At 45.6% G+C, this 9,457-nt stretch overlaps 1 long non-coding RNA gene across 2 annotated transcripts in view; it reads right to left on the reverse strand.

Moving 5' to 3' along the window:
- The window catches only part of LOC119860573, a 63,140-nt gene extending 55,281 nt beyond the window's left edge, over positions 1 to 7,859 (reverse strand). The window contains exons 1-3 of one of the 2 annotated variants that reach the window (XR_006273822.1): positions 7,744 to 7,859; positions 6,691 to 6,772; positions 5,796 to 5,947 (exon numbers count right to left, since the gene is read on the reverse strand). This is a non-coding gene — a long non-coding RNA (uncharacterized LOC119860573). Of the gene's footprint in view, positions 1 to 5,795; positions 5,948 to 6,690; positions 6,773 to 7,743 lie in introns of those variants that run through there. The other variant, XR_005294571.2, reaches the window with a different exon arrangement.
- Positions 7,860 to 9,457: the final 1,598 nt, after the last annotated feature.

A 9,457-nucleotide genomic window follows, 5' to 3' on the forward strand; every position in this document is an offset into this window, starting at 1 on the left:
TTGTAAACTGGATCTCCTCTCATTGCCAAATATATTTCAATTAAATTAAAGTCACCTTTGGTCTTAATGAACCCTTGCTGTTTGTCTAATGCGATGATTAGTTCCAGCTGCAAACACTGGATACTTGTGCTGGTGGGTGGCTGGAGATGCTTGTTTTCCTCTTGTGGAGGGTAAATAGGAAGAACCAATGTAGCCACAGTATGATTAATAAATATTTGTATTAATGCAGCACATAGTGAAATGGAGACCCTGTTGTGCATACAGACACCGTCACTGAAAAGCTGACAATCTAAGCAGACAATGGCAGGAAAGGAAAGAGAGGTGAAGTGACTTGCTCAAGGCCATACAGCAGGCCAGTGGCAGAACCAGCAATTGTCCGCAGCTGTCCTGAGTCCTACTCCAGTGACTTGTCCACTAGACCAGTAGTTGGTTATTTATACTATAGCTGATTTCAATGCAACTTTATCTTGTCTTAGCTTGCTTTTTGTATTAGTGGGTCCATTAGTGGCTGGTGTCTTCTTTGTCCCTGAGAGTAAGGGGGTTGCTTTTGTGTTTAAAATACTGCCAGAGAATCAATCATCCTCTCGCATCAGCTACTGTAGCGATCTCAGCTAAAACAAAGAATCTTCTTTTCTTTCTTTCTGGTTAGTAGTAAACTCTCTGCTTCTCAGTGCTATAGAGCAGGGGTGGGCAAACTACAGCCTGCGAGCTGCTTCCAACCCATTAGACATTTTTATCCGCCCCTCAAGCTGCTGCCGGGGAGCGGAGTTGGAGGCTTGCCCTGCTCCACCCGCCTGGTGCTCCCACCAGACGCACAATTCCCTTGATGAGCACCATCTTCTGGCATGCAGAGCCACACTGCACAGGTGCAACTTCACCGTGCTGTTTCTGGGATCAGAACCCTGCCCCTATGCAGCAGCCCCACCCTGCACAGCAGCGTGCCCACTCCCCTCCTGGTCTCCTATGGCCCCACCCTCGAGAGCCTCGAAATCACCCAGGGGCTGCACCCATCCCAGATAGGGTAACTCCGCCCATGGCGGTGCCTGGTACAGCTGCCTTGGTGTCACTGCCGGCAGACCCCTAGGAGCTCCCCCCCCCGCCACACACACACACTCCCATAAGTCCCACCCTATACCTTGGTAACATCCCTTATAGAGCCCCCCCGCTACACCCCATAGAGTCTCCCTTCCCCCCACACCGGGCATTCATGGCCCGCCACACAATTTCCATACCCAGATGTGGCCCTCAGGCCAAAAAGTTTGCCTACCCGTTATCGAGGCTTCCAGAGAGACAAAAAAAATGACTTAGAAGAACTAGGAACCAGGTGAGTTTGCTAGCACGGAAGCAGCACTGCATTGTGATAGCAAAAGAGCTGGTGAGACAGTAGGTTTAAGGTTCGATCTGGCCAAATACATCACTACTGACGGAGGGCACTCGAAAGCTCCGATCCCAGAATCAGATCCATGCAGACAGACACCTGCCTCAATGTGGAGCCCCAGTCACTTCCGAGGGGATCTGCCCGGGATGCTGCAGGACCCAGGCCTAAAACAATATGGGCCTGATTCTCTTCTCAGCTTAACCAGGAATAGCTCGACTGAACCGCAGAGCTCGGTGTAAAACCAAAGTCAGAGGAGAATCGGGCCCTATGACTCTATATGGGCAAGTGCTAGCACAAAGGAATCATGAATTAGTTTGCAAGCTCAAGGCAGAAAGGTGCGTATTTTTGTATCAATTAAGCAGAAGCCATATATAATGCGCATACAACACATTACACATATACATGCACGCACAGCCAAATTCAGCTCCGATGACTTCTCTAGGGTATTAATATGCCAGTGTTTTGTCCAGACTTGTTTTAGTATGGAGACAAATTCCGTTGCCTCCTTGATCATCTCACTGTCAGGAAATTAATTCACTCCTACCTTACATTGCATTGGTGCAGCAAATTGCCTCTGCTCCGGATACTACCTCGCAAGTTCCCCGCTCACAGCTTTGTGCCACATTGATGTGAACAGCGGGTAATAACATCCCAAGTGCTATAACCCAGGACACCAGAAATCCATAATTTGGAGACTGTTCCTGAATATTTTCCAAAGATTTGAGTATTCTCCAACATCAGTGCTTTGATTTGAAAAGTTCAATTAAGTGTCTAACTCTTCTGGTTGCCTTCAAAGCAAGGCACCATGTTCATTGATTCTGCAAACAAACAGGTCCAGACAAAAGCCCTGAGAAAAGTGCAAACTTCTCTCCCCCCTCCATTTTTTGTTGAATGCAGCTTTGATCTTAAAGCCAAATCATCAGCATTTAACAACTGGCGAATACCCTTATCCAGTGTGGGTTTAGTTTATCTAAAATGACGAGATATAATCCTAGCCAAAAGAGGAAGGATGGTTTTAAGAATAAGGCAGTGGACTGTACACCTCATGAGATCTGGGTTCAATTCTCCCCTTTGCAACAGGTGTCCCTGTGTGATCTTAGGTAGGTTACTTAAACTTAAGGGTAAAAGGAGGTTAATAAAACTGTTCTTCTCCCATCTTTGGTCTTGTCTATTTAGACTGTAAGCTCTTCAGGACAAGGTACTTGCTCTAGGACCCACTGTAGAGAAGTTCTCTGGCCTGTGTTGTTCAGAAAGATGATCACAATAGTTCCTTCTGGCCTTGGAATCTAGGAAGCTATGAATGAATTTGAGTTTGTACAATGCCCAGCACAACAGATCCCCAATTAGAGCTGTGCAGAAAACAGACCTTGCATTTGGTGAAGGATTTTAAGATTTCAAAATTTGGCTTCATTACGAATCAGACGAAACAATGAAAATTATGAAGTTCTCCACGAAGGAAAAGTCTGAATACAATTTTGTTTGGGGTCGATTGAAAGGCTTCATTTCTCTTTTGACTTTAATCTATAAGATATTATAAAACTTTCAGATCAAAACTTTTCATTCTGAACATGCCCCAAAGGGATGTTTCAGCGTTGTCGGTGCTTCATTTTCTGGTTTTCTTCCAAAACAAAATTCTGATAAAATCGACCCTATGACATGAAGCATTTCACACACCCATTCTGAAATTGATGTCTCAGGCATTAACTGCTACCTTCCCAGCCCCCCCCCCCATCTCCCACCACTTTAATTGCTAAGTGCTGCACAACAATGAAGAACAGATTCTTTATCTTGATTTTCAGTGATGTCTGCCCCTTTTTGTAGACTCTGGTGTCTAGGCTGCAAAGCCAAAATTGCCAAAGAACTGTACTATTTTTGTGAAAAACGTGTACAGTTTTGCTAGAAAACCCTGACTCATTAAAACTCTGGCACAGCAATTTACTGTATGCTACTTCAATATCACTGACATGTATAAGTAACACTAGGTCAGACATACCAATTGTACAGTTTATAAAGCATCTTGTTTCCAGTGTTGGTCTGCCTCACTTCAATGCGTGCCAGAGATATGTAACAAATACCAGGGCAAGGAGCACGGTCAAGGGAAATCAGTGGAAAATCTTTCATGTACGTCTGCTTGGATTTTTCATCCACATTTCAACAGGGGTAACTTGTGGAACTGGAAGGGTTCTGATGTTTTTTCCCTATGTTACTATTCAAGCTTGCATGCAAAAAGGACAAAAAATTAGAGATGGGCCCAAATTAAACCCCTAATCCAAGCAATTTTGAACTTTGGGGAAGTTTGGATCCAGAGCTGAACTTTGGGCCAGACTCTCTGGGATGTGCTGGCCCCTTTGGGCCTCTCAGGCAGTAGATGTGGGTCAGATTCTGGGCATAAATGGCTGGCAGAGAATTTCCCTGGCAGAGAAGAATGCTCTGGTGGCTCAATCCCAGCTGCCCACCCTCCTCTCCCACCCTGGCATAGTGAGCATGTTGGGGAGTGGGAGGGGAAGTGTCAGAGCAGATTTTTACTACACCAATCATCCAATGATGTGGGACTTATGCCAGTGGCAAAAGTTAGAGTAGCCCCTAGGCTGCTTTAACTGATGGTAGGGCATGGTCAATACAGAACTAAGAAGTTATAACCAGCTCCTTGAGCCCTCCACACCCCATGCCAAGTGGAATTGGGATGCAGTGGAGAGCTGTGTCCTCCATCCTATAACGGACCAAACCAAAACCCTGAATTCAAATGCCTTTAAATTGTGGGGAAAACTCAGGTCTGGATTTGGATCCAGATTTTTTGGGCTCAAGCATATTTCTAAGAACAGACAAACCAATCTGTAGAGGATAAAAACCTTTCATCCAAAACTCAAAACCAAAATATCTGTCAAGTCTGCACTAGGTGAGTGAACATTTTTCCATTCCTTTCCAAACTAAGTACATATCCTGCACTCATCACCCAGATATCCTTTATATTTGTGAGCCTCAGCTGGACAAGAACATACCAGAACACAGCAATACTGGGCAGTTTTTAACGGTGAGAGTAACCAAATTACCTGTAGCTCACGAAAGCTTATACTCAAATAAATTTGTTAGTCTCTAAGGTGCCACAAGTACTCCCTTTCTTTTTTGCAAATTACCAGAGGATGTGGCAGAATCCCCATCTCTTGAAGTCTTTAAATCAAGAGTAGGCCTCTTTCTAAACAATCAGATCTTGTTTAGCCACAAGTTCTTGGTCTCGATGCTGGATCACTGGGTGAAATCTACGGCCTGTATTGTGCAAGAGGCAGATTAGATGATCACGAGGACTAACAGATTTTAAATCCAAGATGAATCTAACCCAACCAGCAAATGTAATTACCAGAAATCTCATGAAGAAGCAAGCTACTGATCCTCTGGATGCCATCTTTTCTAGAAGGAAGGTGGGCACTTTGATCCCAGTTTTGCAGACCCAAAAGGCTTGGGATAGTTTACCAAAGTTTCGGTAATTTTTGTTGCTCACACGAACTACCCCCAACAAGCTTGATCCCCTAACAAGTCATTCAATTGAGCATCTCTACTAGAAGGCCCAAGATACAGTGAGTGACCACCTCCACCCCACAGGCCCCAGACCAGCTGGGAGGGAATTCAGTGCCAGACAGGGTCATCAAGGGGGAGGAATGAGTGGGTGCATTTGTGGAAGGAGGTTGGGGAACTGGGGATGGCACTTTCTTGTTAAAAACAACAGGGTTCTGATCCAGGAGGAAGCTGCCCTAATTCCACATTATTATCACCCCTAGAGCTCTCACTTAGTACAAAGTAGCTCATAATCCCCCACACATGGGGCATGTGAGCCAGGAACATCGCACTAGCATTTCATCCTAGCCCTGGTGCCAAGGGGGCCACATGACCCCTAGGCCCTTCGCGGCTGCAATGCATCAGTGTTGTCAGGAGCAGCTCCATTTTACTCTGCAACTGGCTGCCCGGAATTTCTGAGAGCTACCGATGATGCTGTCCATCACTGAGGAAGTCACTGGAGGAAATGAGGGTGATCTGTCCCCCTTCAAATTGAGGATGTTTTTCCCATTCCCTACCAAAAATAATGGCCTTGGCATTGCCCTTACTAATTGTTCACACACAGTCTTGCAAACGGACTGCTGATCGCATCCACCCTTGCTGCGGATCCCCCAGTTGGGAGCACAGCAGGGTCTGGGGAACTGGACAGAGTAGCACATTGGCTTGTAAAATCCCTGCAAGCACCCTTCTTTGGTCATATGACCCTCATGGCAGCCACCTTTCCCATTTCAAAACTACCGCCTGGTGGGGCCATGCACAACACACTTCCCTTGTGGTCAAGGCTTTAAAGGTGCAGCCAAATCCCCATTTCCAATGGGCAAAGGAACACGGGTCAGGTTTTCCTCCTTATCTCAAGTGACTTGCCAGAGGGAGACACCTACCGCAGATCTGGGCTGTCAGCTGGGACAGACTTTGTTAGCTAACGTTTTTCACCTGGGATACCATAACTTAAGCCCAAAATGGATTTGCTGGCTCTGCTCACCCTGTGCTGTCAGATATCGCTTGCACCTAACCAGGGCCCTGAGCAATAAAACAGAAACTCCTGAGAGAGAAAAATCACTGGATGAACTCATGTCTCAGCCAACACACGTAGGCTAAAATAAGAAGCCATTAATTTGGGGACCAGTCTTACTCACAGTATATGACAACTATGCCATGAAATTATCTTCTTCTCTGTGCCAAGGAAGGACTTGCAGCCAGGGGCACCACAAGAGGGGGGGTGGAGAGGGGCCAAGCTGGCTCTGGGAGTGCTGCTTTCAAGGAGGGGGCGGCTGAGGCCTGGAGAATAGCATTGCTGCCACCAGCCCTACCTTTTCCCTTCACAGCTAGGCTGGCCCCACCCAAGCGCCCAAACTTCACCATCATCTCCTAACACCTCAAGTGGCATGCCTAGTTCCAGGCAGTTGGCTGGAGCAAAGGGCCCAGCTCACACACCAGGGGCCATTAGTGGGGGGGATGGCATGGAAAAGCATCAAGCCTGCCTAGCAATTCAACTTTGTGGACTCAGGATCAAATCTGAGTCTCCATCCCCAAACTCCAGCCCCTAATCCCCCACAGTGTCTACTACAATCTCCTCCCTTCACGACTAATATTATTCGGTAAAAATTCAGTCAACATTCCATAAATTTTTTAGACTGCACCCACCTCCGTCTTGAGACTCCATGGGGTGCCCCTGATTACAGCCCCATGTCCATCACATAGTTCTTTTGTGTTCAGTACTAAAGCCTTTACCCAAACTATAGTTATTTCTCTCTGTTACTTACAGTCCAGCAGAGCTTGAGAACTCATTTGAAGTGTAACTGGTTTCATCTCCCCATCAAAGTTTATATGTGATTATTTGCCACTCTGCATATAAAATAGATGGCATAGTTTTAGAAAGATGTTAAGATATTTCTGGGCATCCAAAATAAATGAGATTTCAGAACCTTTGCTCCAACTCTAGATGTTTTACTATTAACACTAAAGTTGGTTTGAAAATGGAAAGTGTTCCCCCATTCGTCGGTCCCCCCCCCCCAAAAATTGTCAGTTGTTTTTGTTCTCCAGGTTTAGAGAAATGATGACTTTGGTTCAGTGTTGAATTCTGGGGTTTTTTTGTTTTCCCATTTTGCCATTTTCCTCCTTTCTTTTCTTTACTCTCTCACCCTTTTCTTTTCTTTTTTTTTCCCCTTTACCATTTTGCCACTGAAAAATGGGGGTGGGGAGGTCACAAAGGGGAAAAACTTATAAACTAAAAAAAGGATTTTTTTTTCTTTTCTAATTCTATTAAAAAAAACAACGAATTGAAAAAAACACCACCCTTTTTTTTTTTTGCAAAAATTTCCAGTTTTGGGGGGAAAAAGGCCATTTTTCATTTAAAAAAATGTAGCCTTTGAAAAGCATCAGCCAGAGCTAGGTACCTCTTTCCCTAACATTATGATCCAGATTCAGAACTTCTCCAAAAGTGCAGCCCAAACCAATGTTAAGAACACTGACGGGTAAGAAGCAGAATTCTTGCTTCCCATGTGAAAGAGCTGGGTTTGATTCTCAACCAATACACAGCTAATCTGAAGTCAGAGTACATGATCTAATGGCTCCTTCTGGCCTTAAAAACTATGAATCCATCCAGCTTCTGATTGCTTTTAACACCACATGACCTGCTTTTTAATAGGGCATGGGGTGGAACAGTCCCTCCCTCAGAGAGCTCCAAGAAGTAAAGGTTTTATCTTGCTTCTCCCTCTGTCTCCCTTGAGAGAGCGCAGGTCAGATACTCTCCCAGCATTTGTCATCTCTCAATCCCCTCTTGTGCACTTTTACTTCACTTTTGTTTAAAAACTTACCTGCTTCTGCATGCCATACCAGGAACTTTATTTGGAGAAGGAGAAGGAGGAGAGAGAATCAAAATGGAGAACAATCAATTTATAAAGCCCCACCCACAAGAGGAATTATGTCAGTTAGTGGGTGGAGCTCACCCCTATATAAGTAGAGCCCTGGGCCAAACAGCATACAGGTTAGGTGAATTCTAGAGAAGAGGGAATAACAGGCTAGTTCTAAGCTACCAAGTTTTCTTTAGGGAAATATTGTCACAATTTTTTTGTTTCAGGGTAGCAGCTGTGTTAGTCTGTATTCGCAAAAAAGAAAAGGAGGACTTGTGGCACCTTAGAGACTAACAAATTTATTTGAGCATAAGCTTGCGTGAGCTACAGCTCACTTCATAAGTGAGCTGTAGTTCAAGAAAGCTTATGCTCAAATAAATTTTTTTGTTATTGTCTTCCATGTGCTCTGTAAGCATGTTGTATAAATTAATCACCTGTGCTCTCTGCTTTATTCAAAACAAAAAATGCATGCTGGCATGTTCATTCAGCAGTTTAGTGCTTGTCTTCACTGCAACAGTTAGCTCAAGTTGGTACACTCAAGTTACATCACTTGAGCTAAGCTAGCTCAAGTGAGAACAGCCACACTGTAAAACACCACATAGGGTATGGAGAGTGATTGGATTAGTAGCTGATGAGTTGTGCTAATTTGAGCAGTAGCCTGTAGCTACATTCCCCCCCTTACTAATGGTTCAAACATCAGCAACACTCAAGCTTCAACCCATCCATGCCATCTAGCTTGAATTTAAAGCGCTGCTTAATTTAAGAACATGAGAATAGCCATACTGGGTCAGTCCAATAATCTATTGAACCCGCTATTCTGTCTTCCGATAGTGGCTGGTGCCAGCTGCTTCAGAAGGAAAGTGTGATCCATCCCCTATTGTCCAGTCCCCACGAGAGCTAGAAATTTTTTTGTGTGGAGGGGAGTCAGGTTAGAGGCAAGGCTCAAATTACACCTTGAATTAACACTGCAGCGAAGACAAACCCTCACATAATGTCTCCCTAGTACATGTGTTTTTCTTTATTTAAGCTCCGCCAATCAAAAAAGACTTTGTGAGGTTTTTTTGTTTTGTTTTGTTTTCTCCTTTCTCTCTCCCCTGTATCAGGGAAGTGAAGGGGTTGTTCCATGGATGTAGTTAGTTCACTTCTTTGAGAGGCTGTAGCTAAGTCAACAGAAGAGGTCTTCCATTGATCTAGCTGTGCAGAGGCGCCGACTCCATGGGTGCTCTGGGGCTGGAGCACCCATGGGGGAAAATGGTGGGTGCTAAGCACCCACCAGTAGCCCCCCATCAGCTCCTCCCCCACCCCTCAGTGCCTCCTGCCCACCACAGATCAGCTGTTCTGTGGTGTGCAGGAGGCACTGGGGGGGGTGGGGGAGGAGTGAGGGCAGGGCACGCTCAGAGGAGGGAGCAGCATAGGACAGGAAGAGGCGGGGCAGGGGTGGAGTGAGGCTGGGAGTGGGGTGGGCGCGGGAAGAGGCAAGGCAGGGGTGGGCCCTTGTGGGAAAGGGTGGAATGGGGGCAGGGCCTGGGTCGAGCACCCTCTGGCTCATTAGGACAACGGCACCTCTGTAGCTGTGTCTACACTTTGGGTTAGAGTCGACTTAACTATGGCTCTCAGGGCATGACATTTTTCACAGCCCTGAGCAACTTAGCTAGGTCGATCTAATTTTTAAGTGTAC

The sequence above is a fragment of the Dermochelys coriacea genome, chromosome 8, assembly GCF_009764565.3.
Source record: "Dermochelys coriacea isolate rDerCor1 chromosome 8, rDerCor1.pri.v4, whole genome shotgun sequence".
NCBI classification, from domain to species: Eukaryota; Metazoa; Chordata; order Testudines; family Dermochelyidae; genus Dermochelys; species Dermochelys coriacea.